Here is a 14,132-nt window from a genome sequence, read left to right as displayed (position 1 = left end):
TGAAGCAACTTAAGCCTTCAATGCTGTTGAATGATTCAAAACACAGTCAAGTAAATAATAATCTGGTTAGGGAATTCCAAAATATGCTTTATGATTGACTAACATGATACGGAGTGATATTCAGCCTAAAACACTGATTGGCTTATTATAAATACCCAGGAAAAATATTTTAAATCTCTTTTCAAGGCTACTAAGCATAAATCTTAGCAGACTACAAAAAGAAACAATCTTCGATACCAAACTGTGCAAAAAGGTATTGGTTTAGGTTCTAATTTTTCTGGGAAATAGGAAAAAGTTTGAAGTTACCTCCTTGTAAAATGACTAAGAATAACATTTTTAACTATTCACACAATTTCCTAGATTGCTCATGCAAAAAAGAAAATGGGGTATTTCTTACCTGAATCTCTACCTATTTGACCGTTAAACAGTCCCACACAAGCTTTTGTTATGGTCCAAAGTCTCCAAAGGCTGAGGAAGCAAATGAGGAAAACTATAGATTTCCTGACAACTCTATGTTAATTAAGAGATCTCTTGACATCAGGGGAATGTATAGTCTCAGGTCAAATCAGGAACAGTTTCAGTTTTCAATCCTTGTTTTCCTCTCAGCAAACTCCAGAGCACTTTCTGGCCCCGATCCGGAACTCCATGCTGTTAAAATTTCTTATTAGCTCCTAGCTAACCTGAAACCTCCACCTGCACAACATACCTCTGTTGCAAGGAGCATGCTCTTGTTCCCCGGGCAAGAAGAAAATGAAAAGACTAAGTATGTGTGGGGTGGGAATAACTGAAATCCCATATTGCCTACCAGAATAGAATACTTCCTCATAGGGATAATCTTGCCTGATACAACACAACAATAACCAATAACAACAAAGGCAGAATCCATTTTTTTTAAAGTATGGGATAAAAGAGATCCAATTCACACCACTCTCTCAAAACAAAATAGGATGGGAAACAACCTTCCTTTTAACAGAATACCAACAGTACTTTTAAAAGCATAGCCTCTCCTTCAACTAACCCTTGGCCCAAGAAAGTTCTACTGGTTGCGACTCTAAAACCAGCCCAAGAATTTTCTCTGACAGGGCCCCTCACGAGTATGTTCAGACATGGAACCAGAATTCTACATGATGATTACCTCTTCTACGTGATGATTACCTCTTAACTTTTATCACTACACATTGCTTCCAATACTTCCTGGGGCAAAAACAGCCTTGCTTAGTCCTAAAGTTTGACTCAGCATTTTCTAGTCTATTAGCTAAAGATGAACCTTAATAAAGGAATCTTATTTCCATATAGAAATGACACAGTTCCCATCAAGAATATTCTGCTACAATTTCGTTAATTCACATTTAGACAAATGCAACTAAGAAATCAGGGACCATGACATTTTCCTACTACATACCCTGCAAGACATTGGCCTATGGATAACTTTTAGAAGCAAATGCAACTTCTGATGAAAGCCTGTGAATAACAAATACTTACCTGAGAGTCTAAACTTAATAAATCAAGAAACTAAAATTGGTTGTTTGGGATATGTATTTAAAATCTTTCTGGGAAACCTGGGTGGCTCAGTCAGGTAAGCTCCAGCTCTTGATTTTGGCTCAGGCCATGATTTCAGGGTGGTGAGATCTAACCCTGCATGGGGTTCCTCATTCAGTAGGGAGTCTGCTTGAGATTCTCCCTCTCCCTCTGCCGCCACCCCCACCCCACTCTCCCTCTCTCTCTCAAATAAGTAAAGAAATCTTTAAAAGTAAATAAAAATGAAAATTTTCGGATTTAAATATCTTGAAAAAGTTTGAAGAGATTCTCTCCTTCAAAGACTCAAGCATTTTGTAGAGGTTCTGCTTGAATTCCCATCTCTGCTACGCCAATTAAGAGTGTCCTTCTCCACCTCCATCTTATGCAGACCTCCAAATCACAGAGAAACTACCAGATAGAAAGTCATCAAAAATACCTTCTGAGACTAAAAGGAGTTGTCAATGAGGGAGATACAAGAGAGAAAGGGAGCCTGAGTAGGGTTCTCTGTTGTAAGGGTGCATTACAGAATCTGGAAAAGCTGTCAGTAAAGAGATGTGTAATTGGGAGGTCTTCAAAATGCAAATTCTGGATACTCAGCTGACTCTGAAGCAGGCTTCATGGGGACAAGGGGATGGTGGTTAGGGAGACTTGGAAGAAACTTGCTGTAATGGAAAAGCCAGCATTAACTCCTACCTGTGCAAACACAGGTCTGTATCCTATCCAAGGACAGCAAAACTAGATGGGCTTCATTTCCTGATGGTCTTCAGAGTGTTGCTGAAACTAAAGTCATGGGCTACATCTTCACACAGCCAATTCATTTCAATTTTTCCTCTGTCACAGACCATGCCCTCAACCTGGACAGCTTGTGCATGCAAAGCCTTGACAAAGAAAGAGTTTTAGAAGAGTAGAAGGATGAAATAAAGTAAATCTACCATCTTCCTACTCAAAGAACAATATCTCACTATCTAGAAAGACATTTTATTTTTTTTAAGATTTTATTTATTTATTACACAGAGAGAGATCACAAGTAGACAGAGAGGCAGGCAAAGAGAGACAGAGGGAAGCAGGCTCACTGCTGAGCAGAGAGCCTGATGCGGGACTCGATCTCAGCACCCTGAGATCATGACCTGAGCCGGAGGCAGCAGCTTAACTCACTGAGCCACCCAGGTACCCAAAAGACATTTTAAATGAGAAGAGTTGAAAAACCCTTAAAGAAATAAATGATGCAGCCCTTCTATTCAGCCGTTAATATTTAGGGGATCTGGATCAGGATTTATCAGCTCAAGGCTCCACATGCAGGCCAGCTGGTTTGGCAATCTGACTTAGTGCTCACTTGGAAGAATCTGAATGGCTAATTCTCACATTGGTGTTACTAACTCATAACAACTTAAAGACCTTTCTCTTCCAAGAATGGGTTCATGTTAACCCAGATTTCACAGTGAAGAACACCTAGGACTCAGGAAATCTAGGCAGTGAACCGAGCCTCACTTCCAAAAGGCTGTACACATTTGGGAAATCACAGAATCTGTTTGGGCCTCAGTTCCCTACCCATAAGGTGGCAGTGTTAGAGTAAACAGAGTCTAAATTCCCTCCTAGCTAAAGTGTGTTTGGCGTCTGATTCCATGCAGTAAGCATTAACATCAAGCTTATGAGACAAGTGAGTAGAGGCCTCCCAACCCAGGCAAGTGTAAGGCTGAGAACACATGCTTGATGGGATAACCCCAGCTAGGAGACAGTGAGGGGCAGAAGATGATTAGGCTTGAACTCAGACTTCACCTTGATGTTAAATCAGTAGAGACAACTTATTGATAAAAGCTACGCAATAGAATTCTCCAAAGGGAAAAAACCTCCTGTAAGAGACAGCCAACTGGAGTTCAAGACTCAGCTCAGTCATTCACTAACAGTATAGCTTAGACACAACACTGAACCATTCTGAGCCTAAGTTTCCTCAATGGATGTGTTACTGTCTGCCCCACGTACAGACAGTACAAAGTCTTTGTATCAATATAAGAAAATAAACACACAAACTCAGTAGATTGTGAAGCGGTCACAGCTCAGAGCTTCCATGTGAACAAGCATTTAGGATTTAGTAAGAGGTCTCCCTATGATAGAATAGAACAAAAACAAAAGCAAACACAAAATTTAGAGAACTATTTTTGAGAAAGCAGCTTCCTACTTGCCTAATCCTAAAATACAGATCCCGAAATATCAATATGTGACATTTCTCTTGGCTCTTCAAGAGAATAGAGCAGATTTTCAATGGAAATATCTGCATAATAAAAAGACAGCTAAATGGCATATAAAACATTCAAGTAAGCCAAAGAATCACAGAATTTCTCCTTTGCACCAGGAGACTCAGCACAAGCTGAAGAGCCAAGCAAGGGGTAGAGCTCAACAGAGAAATTAGTCCAAGGTACCTGAATAATCATGAAAAGAAAGTACAGAAACTGGGCAAGGGGAAGAAAAGATACTTGGCCACAACCAAGTTTACCTGGGGACTACTGATTGGGGAGAACAGGCCTGGAAAGAGAGGAAAGTTTTTCTTACTTGGGGGACCAGTTGGCCAGGAAGAGAAGTATCAGACACCAAACCTAACTTGACCCAGGGACAGGCACAAGCACACAGTATCAACGCATAATACAGTATGACTGGAGAAACATGCTATTAACCCCTAAATGAGGGAAGACGAGAACCTAATGGCTTTTAAAAAAAAAAAAAAAAAACTATACCTCACCAAGTTCATTTTTTTTTTTTTAACAACTCTTCATGAATTCTCAGAAAAGTCTAAGGAGAATATCCAGAGAATGCTGGGTAATAATTCGGTTTGAAGCATGACCATCAATGTCAGCGTGTATCCACAACCCTGCTAGCAAGAGGAAACTGAATGGGAAACCAGTTAGATCAAAACTGGAAAGATGGGTTTTCCAATCATTCTGTGAAACAACAGTTGTACAAGAATTGAGGTCAGGGAACTTCCCAAGAGAGAAACTCTACAGACAGCAAGACAGAGAACCCAAAAGTAAATCAGATCAGAGGCTATGATTGACAGAGAGACTTAGGGAGAAATCAGAGAGAGAGAGAGAGGATAGGGCATTAAGGTAGAAGTGGTAGAAAATCCTGAGTCCTGAGCCCTACAGAAGTGAGAATTGGACTATGTTACCAATCCTGAAAGACGATGAATCCAGGAGGATGAGTACAGAGAAGCGCCCCAAACTTGACCCAAGTGGAGAAAGCAATGGTTAAGAAACATGAGCCCATGAGGTATAAACAGAGATACTTAATGCCCAACCACATCCAGGATTGAGAGGGGAAGCTCTTGCTAATTTGCTCCCAACGTAAAGCACACAGGAGTAAGTATTTAATGCAAAGTAGAAATGACCATATCCCATGTCTAGAATCCTGCTGTTAGGAAGATACCAAAACTTGAAAGCAAAGTCGCCTCAGAGGGAATCCCCAAGGCCTACTTGCTCTGCTCACTTACTCAGCTTTGATAAATGTTCTGGTGTCTCTTTCCTCATACTAGCTTGCTGGCTTCCCGGCTCAGAATAGCTTGCGGTCTGGCGTTCCTCTCAAGGCAACGATTTGTACATAACTGTGGAATGTTTCCGAGTGTTCACAAAATAAAACTAAATGGTGCTCTTGTGCCTAGCTCAAACCTTGCTTGACAATTCCCTCTCAAGTCCCCATTACCTACGCAAAAGCAGCTCTACTTGATTAATCAAGCTGAAAATCCGGCTGCAGAAAACCTTGGTAGCTTGCATTCCTGCATGAAATCTAGTTCTAGCTGGAAAACTTGGGCCACATTTGACCAAGAGAGTTCAAGTTCAGATCCTTCTCTTTGACAGCTGGCTGTACCTAAATCTAACCAAGAAAAGATAGTTAATTCATATAAGGGAACTTAAAATGTAATCTTGTTCGTTCTCTGCAATGAAACACCTGGAAAATATTAGTTATTTGATAGGCATGTGGTGAATGTTGAATATTCAAAAAGGGTCTCCTATCACATTACATGATTAACATTCATACTCACTAGTGAGACCAATTATGTGCCTTCTCTTTTCTGTGAAAATGGCAAGAGAGTTTGGGGTTTATGGTCCACAAAGAACCAGAAAACAAGGCTTTTAGCAAAACTTGCTTCAAGTGTTCAACAGGTAGAAAAAACAAGGTTGTTATAACTGACCTGCACTTTAAGTGAATTAGTAAAATGTTCTTGTTGCAACCATTAATTTGCTAAAAGAACAGAATTTTCAAAAATGTTCAAGAGGGGCACCTGGGTGGCTCAGTGGGTTAAAACCTCTGCCTTCGGCCGGCTCTGATCCTGGGATTGAGCCCGCATCTGGTTCTCTGCTCATCAGAGAGCCTGCTTCCTCCTCTCTCTTCCTGCCTCTCTGCCTACTTGAGGTCTCTGTCTATCAAATAAATAAGTAAAATATTTTTTTAAAAAATTCAAGAAATTAATTTACTATATATGGTCATCACTCTATAAAAATTATTGCAAACTTCCCCAATACTATGCTATGCTCTGAGGTATCCCAACAGAATAATGATAAACAAGTGGCCTAAAAAGTATGGTTTTCATGGTGATAGTTCAATTTTTGGAAAGATTAAAGTTTCCTTCTTAAAACATGACTTAGTATAAGTTCAGCCGAGTGAGTTGTGACATGCGGCACTGAGTTACATTCTATAGGAATGAACAATGTTAAATTGAGTTTCCCAGGAAATATTTTTAATCAACTTCATTGCTCTCCTTTCTGAGATGTCTGTATTTTCCTATTTTAAACCAAGGTTCAGTATCAATACATACATTTGCCCATAAATGGTTAAATGTTTTATTTCTTTCTGACATTAGAGCTCAGAGCATAAGACTCCTAAGAAAGAATTTTCCTTCACTATAAGGGAAAAAAAGAACTGCCCTGCTCAAATTTAAAATAGAATTTCACAAATTTCTGTCATGCATTTTGAAAGAGATTATATAAACTGAATAACAAGTCTAAATAAAATTGAATATAGGCCAATTAAAAGGGGAAGCAGAACAAACAAACAAAAAAACTTGGGGCACCTGGGAGGCACAGTCAGTTAAGCCTCCTACTCTTGGTTTCAACTTAGGTGATGATCTCAGGGTTATGAGATCGAACCCTCCCATCAGGCTCTGGGTTCTGTGCAGAGTCTGATGGAGATTCTCTCTCCCTCTCCCTCTACCCCTCCCTGGCCACACATGCTTGCTAATTCTCTCTCTCCCAAATAAATAAAACCTTTAAAAAAAAAAAAAAAAGAGGAATCAAAAATATATTTTTAATTTTGTGTAGATTAAATGACTAGCCTCATACAATGATGTTTTCCTGCTAGAAGAATGTTGCTCTGCTAGAGGTAATTATGGTAATAAGAATTAGGGTAATTTAAACCCTATTGAAAAGGGGATTTAAGAGATTCTTATGTTGCAGAGAAACCCAAGAATATGCTTGAAATCCTTGCCAACAAGGATTTATGACAATAAAAATAACTAGGCAGGTACCAAATTAATTTTATGTATCAAAGGTCTCAATAATTATAGATCAAACCATTTTAGATTGATTAATGATCTGATGGCATATTAATTGAGGAGTTTCCATTTGCTATATGCTTTAAGTTTTAGATTTCATATTTGGACCAAAGTACCATCACACTGCATTATTTTCCAAGTCAGAATACTTAAATTTTTCCTCTAACATACAACTTGAGGAAATAAATATCCTCCCAAGTAGACACAAATGTTCCCTATCTAGCAAATGACCACATTGGTACAATAATCTGGAATCTCTAGCTAGATTCAATTTATGAAAAGATGCCCTTTTATAGATTTTACAATAGCCTGATTTTCATTTTGTAAATGTGTTTCATTGTGTACTGTCTTTATTCATTCCCATCCAAAGAGGAAGTGACTCTACTGTTTGAGGCCCAATGCCACAGGTTAAAGTCAGAGAAGTGAGTCATGCTGGATTTGGTCCCTAGAAGTGCTTGCCAACAATGCGGATGAGTTTATCACTAGCACTGAAAATGACTTTTGTTCTTTACCCTTGTATGTTTCCTAGGGCTGTCGTAGCAAAATAATACATAATGCAAATACTACAGAATATAAGCTGAGTGGCTCAAAACAACAGGAATTTATGCTCTCACAGTTCTGGAGATTAAAAGTCGGAAATCAAGATGTTGGCAGGGCCATGCTCCCTCTGAAACCCTCAGGAAGAATCCTTCCTTGCCCTTTCCTAAACTTCTGGTGCCAGGTGGCAGTTCCTTGGCAATCATTGGTTTGAAGCGATGACACACCAATGTCGGTCTTTATTGTCGTGAGCTGTCTGTGTGTCTCTACAGGGCTGCCTTCCTATAAGGACATCAGTCATACTGGATTAGGGGCCCCATCCATTAGGAGCTCACCTTAATCCAATTCAACTAATGGCATCCACAACTACTTTATTTTCAAGTAAAGTCACATTCCGAAGTACTGGAGCTTGGGGCTTAGCATGTCTTTTGGGGAGAAGGGGCACAATTCAGCCCATAACATCCCCTACTATCTTTAATCCTCTTCTGTCAGTAAAACTCTTGTATGCCAAAGGAGTCTCTACATGGTAAGAAACTGGAACAGGAGTGAAGAAAGAAGACCCCGTTGGTTTATAACGTTTTTACTTTCCTTCACACCAGAAAACATACTGGTTAGACTTTTTTTTTTTTTTTTTTTGTAGAAGAGAAGACTTATGGGTAAAGACGTTAAATGCCTTTCTTGGTAGCACCCAACTGTTATATGTCACGGGCACCCAACTGTTATATGTCCAGGTCTCCTAACCCCTGGAACTATGCTGTTCCCATGGATACACAGAGCCTAATATAAAACCCCATCAATATGGGTCCATCAACACTAAAAATGAAAATTGGATGTTTTCAGATTAGATAAGTTATATAAAGGGGCCACAAGGAGGACGCTTGCAGTGATGAAACTGTCATTTGCCTTGATGGGGGTTTCGGACTACCCAGGGATGGTCCAGAGAGCCATGAATGCTACTGTCCCCCGGGCCTCTTTCTTCCCCTCTGGTTGAGTGGCAGTCCCTACATACTAGCACCAGACTGCCTAGAAAGTAGTCTAACCATACGTGCCTTCCTGTGGGGCACGGGAAGTTCCCTGAAGAGGAAAGAAGTCGTCCTTTTCACTACCTTCTCAGTCAGGAAATGGAAAGGAATTTCACTTAAAGAGATTTCAAAGTAGACCATGCCTCTACTCAAACCCAGCTTTTGCCCCAAATTTTGGCTTCAGACTGCTGGCTGATGTAAGAAAATCTCTAATGTGAATGAAAATAGCCTAGGGCCCTGTGACACAGTGGCCAAGCCACAGAGAAGACATTCAAAGATCTGGGTTTGAAACCTGTCTTTACCTCTGCCTCTGCCTTTGCCTCACATGGGAGTGAGACAGGGTACTTTTCTTCTCTAGGCTTTGGGCTCATGGAGAGGACAACTCCTGTTTCCCAGGATTGTTTTAAGAAGTGACTGAAATTTTTCATGTACTAGTAAAAGTGCTGCTTATGGTTTCTGGAACACAGCAGGTGTTCAGTAATATCGCCAGTCCTTATCCCATGCCCCGCACATGCAGTATCCCGAAAATGCTACGGACTCTCTATTCAAAAGGCTACTGTGCTATTTCTAGTGCAAGTTATATTCCATGCTGGGATGTTTGGGCAGGAGGTTTCTCGTCTATTAGATTAATTCTTTTGCTTCTAATCTTAACTCGCTCTCACTAATATATTCAGACATTTTTGAAAGGGCTTACCCACAGTCTAGTAATTTGGAGGTGAGCTTAAACTGGCTAAATTTTGCTTTTTCCCTACTTCTATTTCAATGGCTATTTAGTTTGGGAGGCCTGTCCTTTGGTCACATTTGTTCCTCAGTTTTTTCTATGGCAAATATCTCTCCCCTGATCATTTTTGAGACCAAGGAGAGTTGCTCAACACCTAGGAGCCTGGGTGTCTGATTCCAGGCTAGAGTCTGCTCAGAGACTCCTCCAGGGTAACAGGCTGTCACTGGCTCTGTGAGATGAGATGGCCAGGATCCTAACAAAAAGAATTATCTCTTGACTTCACAAGACTTCATCTTGTGCATGCCAAGATGATAAAGATAAGTCAACATGCCCTAAAGAAGTAATTACTCTTATGCTGGCAAGTCTAAGTGTAATTTAGAACTATTAACTATGGAACTATGGTATGGAATTGACTGTTGAACTTGCTAGAAAGTCATTCAATACATGTTTAGAGACTGTTATAAATCATCCAGAGAAAATAACCCATTTTAAAAAATGTGATTCTAGCCACTAATGAGACCAGTCAGGCCCCCATGGGATCTTATTTGTTTATTTTCACGTTAGAGCGATCACAGGACTCCATACCGGTCTTAATCTCAGAAGGAATCTCCATACAACATTAAATAACATCAACTGTGTCATGACTTAGATTTTAATGAACCACAAACATTAGCATGCTACAGCTAAAAAGCCGTTTTTGTTTTATTTTTGGTGAAAGATTAAAAGAGGGTTAAATTTTTGTTCATTTATTTTAAATCAACATTTATTTTGTATTCAGATTTTTAAGGTAGCCCAGATATACTCAACTAATGGAAAACTTGGGGAAAAAAATAGAAAAGTACAAAGACAACTTTAACTAACAGCTATAAAACCACTAATCATACAGTAACATTTTAGCATATTTACCTCAATCTTGCTTCTCTACATTTTTACATAGTTGAAACAGGTGTGCTTTTGCTGTTTTTTACTTAGCATTAGTAAATGACAATATTTCCATAAACATCTGTGGATTGATGGTATTCCTTTATATAGATCTACTGTCATGTGCTTAACCATCCTGATAACTAAGCTCATAACATTTGTTATTAATACATAATTTTTTAAAAGAATCATGCTTATTTATGAAATTTAGAAAATACTGAAAAGGCTAAAGAAGAAAATATAAATTGGTGGCTAAATTTTTTTTTTTTTAAAGATTTTATTTATTTATTTGACAGAGAGAGATCACAAGTAGGCAGAGAGGCAGGCAGAGAGAGAGAGAGGGAAGCAGGCTCTCTGCTGAGCAGGGAGCCCGATGTGGGACTCGATCCCGGAAAATTTTTAAAGTGGCTGTGATGATTTGAAAGGTGAAGAAAATATATTGACAAACACCATTTAGTGACGACCCATGAAGGAGCAGACCGTGGGCAGTCGGATACGTGACCTTCACGCACAACCCCAAAAGCCCAGTATTATAATTACCACTTTACAGGTCCAGAGCTCATAGAGTTTGAAAAGATGGGTCCGATTCCACATTTGTGTTTTCTCCTAGCCAGGAGAAATATTATATCGCTTTCCCAGAATCATCTCCACTCTACCGCCATGTCTACCACCACCATCACCACCATCACCGCCACCGCCGCCACCATACCCCCCACAACCTCCACCATCACCTCCACCACCTCCACCACCAGCTTCAACTTTATTCCACCACCTCCATCATGACCAGACTGCCACCCTTAGGGCTTTTACTTCCATTACCACTTCTTTCCAGCTCATGTCTATACACCCTTTCTCTTCTCCCCTTTATATTCACCTCTTCCCTTCTTTCACTTCGACTTCCAACAAGCATTTCCGTAAGTGTCAGAGTAACAGAGAGAAAGCAAAGGCTATCTTACCACGCTCACTTTAGGAACAATCCCCATAACTTATCCATTTGATAAAAACCGACAGAGCGCATACGATGTGACAGACCCTATTTTGAACGCTCAGTGTATAGGAACCCCCCGCCCTTTTGTGAATTTTTTTCAACATGGAGAGCTCGTTGTTTAGGATTTTCTTCATTTTCACATCTGTCTGCATGTGAAACACACTTGCAAATTGTCAGCCAGTGTTGACGTTACCAGTTCCTATAGCCTAGCCTCCATGCTGGATGGAAAGCAGAAGTGAGCTGTTCAAGGAAACCTGCGTCAAAAGGAAAGTCTCAGGCAATCGTCATGAAGTAATTTCTTATCTCTTATTGCCACAGAAAAGTACCACAGGAAAGAACTTCCTATTTCCAGACTTAGCTGATGTGCATTTGCTTAATACAGCTTCCTGCAACAGTTTACACACACATCCTCCCCAGAAAAGACACTGGATATACAAGGAAAAGAAAGGAAGAGAATTAGAACAGCGATTAAAGAATGAGTCCCTCGACAAATACATACACTGAAGTCCCTTTCCTCCTCACTTTCATGAAAGAAACCCGTATTCTTTCTGTTCCTATTTTCTATGTAAAATAATTAGTGGTAGAGGAATCAGACTCTATATATGACTGTGCACTGCCTACGGCAGTAGTAGGAACACATGGGCCCTGAAGAAAAGAAAATCCACTGCTACAGTCAAAGATGCCTTGGCGGGTAGTAACTCTGACTCCTACAACTACATTTCTTTCCCATGCACACGAAGAAACCCAGATGCTTCAGATGCATTTGGTGAAAACCTCAGGACCAACATTACCTAACCTCTCATTTACGTACAGGTGTGATTTCAAGCCTGTGACTTTTCCCTAAGAGTAAAATCCCCTCCAGTTCCCTGCCTTCCACAAAGAGCACAGCTTCTCCAAAGAGGGTGGCCACAGAGTGTTTCCAGGCATATTCCTCAGAACCCAAACAAGTGTTAAACTGAGCTTTTCTAAATCAAACCCATGGTCTGCAGTCCAAGTGTCTGTCAATACAACATCGGTTCAGGAAGGGGAAAAGCAGAATGAGTACACAACCATTCTCCCAGGATATTAAAGAATAATTTTAACACTGGACTTCCCAGAAGCAGGTTCATGAAGAACTGAGCCAACATTGTATCATCTCCCAAGAGTCACATTTTAAAACTCATCACTATTCCGAAAGAGAGAGTGCTAGGGTATCCGTTGCTTTGCCACCTTGATAAGCCAAGCAACGACATCTGATACCTCAGCCAACGAGTGATTTTACTTACATGCAAGAAAAAGAGAGTAAATCCAAGAGCTGGCTGGTTATCCCTGAGTGCAGAGAACTCATAATCCACTGAAGCAAAGGCTAGGATTCCACCCAACGCAGCCTCAGCTCTGGAGGCTCCGTCTACACAGGACCACAATCAGAAGCTGAGCAGAGACTCAGGCTCTTTTGAAAGAAGAGGAAGTGTCATCTCTACTTCCTCAATTTTCTTGTTCTTCCCTCTTATCGTTATTGATCCCTTCCTCGATTCCCAAATCCAAGGCACTGAGCACACAAAGCGCGCGCGTCCCATCTCTCCGATTTCACTTATCCCTAAACACCATCCAGTGTCTTTGTTTCCAGGACACACGCACAAAACATTACTCAGTTTTGCTTTCCTGTTTGGGAGGCAAAGATGTTTATTTACAGGCACGGAGGGTGGGAACATTGGCAGAGCTGTTCTCAGTGTGTTCAGTGGAGATGCTGCCTGTTCATGACCCACCTAGTTTAGGCTCGATCTTACTTCAAAGTTCTCTTCTTTCTCTTCTCCAAATACTTCATAATGCTCTTCTCAATAGAGTCTAGATACATTTTAGGATAAAAATAAGTCTTAGTCTGTACTGTTTTGCAGCACAAATCATAAATTCTCAAACAACAGCACTTGTCTCTCCCCCAACCAGGCAAGGAAAGGATGGTCTGGGGGTCAGAGATACTTGAACTCCTCGCCAATAAATTCCTACCCTCCCACATCTTGTTTCCAACAGTAGCACCTTGTTTCTTGGGAAGAATACAATCTCGGGCGCCTGGGTGGCTCAGTGGGTTAAGCCGCTGCCTTCGGCTCAGGTCATGATCTCAGGGTCCTGGGATCGAGTCCCGCATGGGGCTCTCTGCTCAGCAGGGAGCCTGCTTCCTCCTCTCTCTCTGCCTGCCTCTCTGCCTACTTGTGATCTCTCTCTGTCAAATAAATAAATAAAATCTTTAAAAAAAAAAAAAAAAGAATACAATCTCATTATAATTTTACTCTGTTTTCAAAGAAAAGGAAACAAACTGCTAGAATGAAGCTCATGACCAAGGCCATTTTCCAGAATGTGGGAGCTACATCATTAGCATGGATATCCGCTATCTGATTGCGTTGACACTTTGAAGCTTTAAACAACCAACACCTATAACCTCAAAGCTTCTGAAGGTCAGAAGTCTGGACCCAGCTGAACTGGGTTCTCCTGCTAAGGGTCTCCCCTAGGCTATACACTCAGGGGGTCATCCAGGGCTACAGCCACCTCAAGGCTCCACTGTAGAAGGAAACTCTTCCAACTTCACTCCTGCAGTTGTTGGTAGGATTCAGTTTCTCACAGCTCTGAGACCGAGGACCTCAGTTCATGCTGGTTGTTGACCTGGGCCACCCCCCGTTGTTTACCATGTGGACTTCACACAGCAACTCATGACATGGCAACTGGCTTCACCAGAGTGAAAAAGCAAGAGTGAAAGGGCATCAGCGAGAGTGAGAAGCTCTCATTCCTGGTTAAAGTCCTATATGTGGCCCTTCAGGCCTGACTATGGCTGCTTACAAAGGCTTTCCTCCGCCTGGCCTCGTGGGGAAAGCTGCCCTCCCCATACCGGACTCCATGACAGCAAGTGCACGGAAG

General features: G+C 40.9%; 1 protein-coding gene across 2 annotated transcripts in view; it reads right to left on the bottom strand.

Annotated features, from left to right (window-relative positions):
- Positions 1-12,649, bottom strand: part of IPCEF1 (interaction protein for cytohesin exchange factors 1) — a 191,968-nt gene extending 179,319 nt beyond the window's left edge. For both annotated transcript variants that reach the window (XM_032338664.1, XM_032338667.1), the window contains exon 1: positions 12,512-12,649. The gene's annotated coding sequence lies outside the window, so the exon portion shown is untranslated. The remainder of the gene's footprint in view (positions 1-12,511) is intronic.
- Positions 12,650-14,132: the final 1,483 nt, after the last annotated feature.

This window comes from Mustela erminea, chromosome 4 (assembly GCF_009829155.1).
Source record: "Mustela erminea isolate mMusErm1 chromosome 4, mMusErm1.Pri, whole genome shotgun sequence".
NCBI lineage: Eukaryota > Metazoa > Chordata > Mammalia > Carnivora > Mustelidae > Mustela > Mustela erminea.
This window is presented reverse-complemented; position numbering and strand designations above follow the sequence as displayed.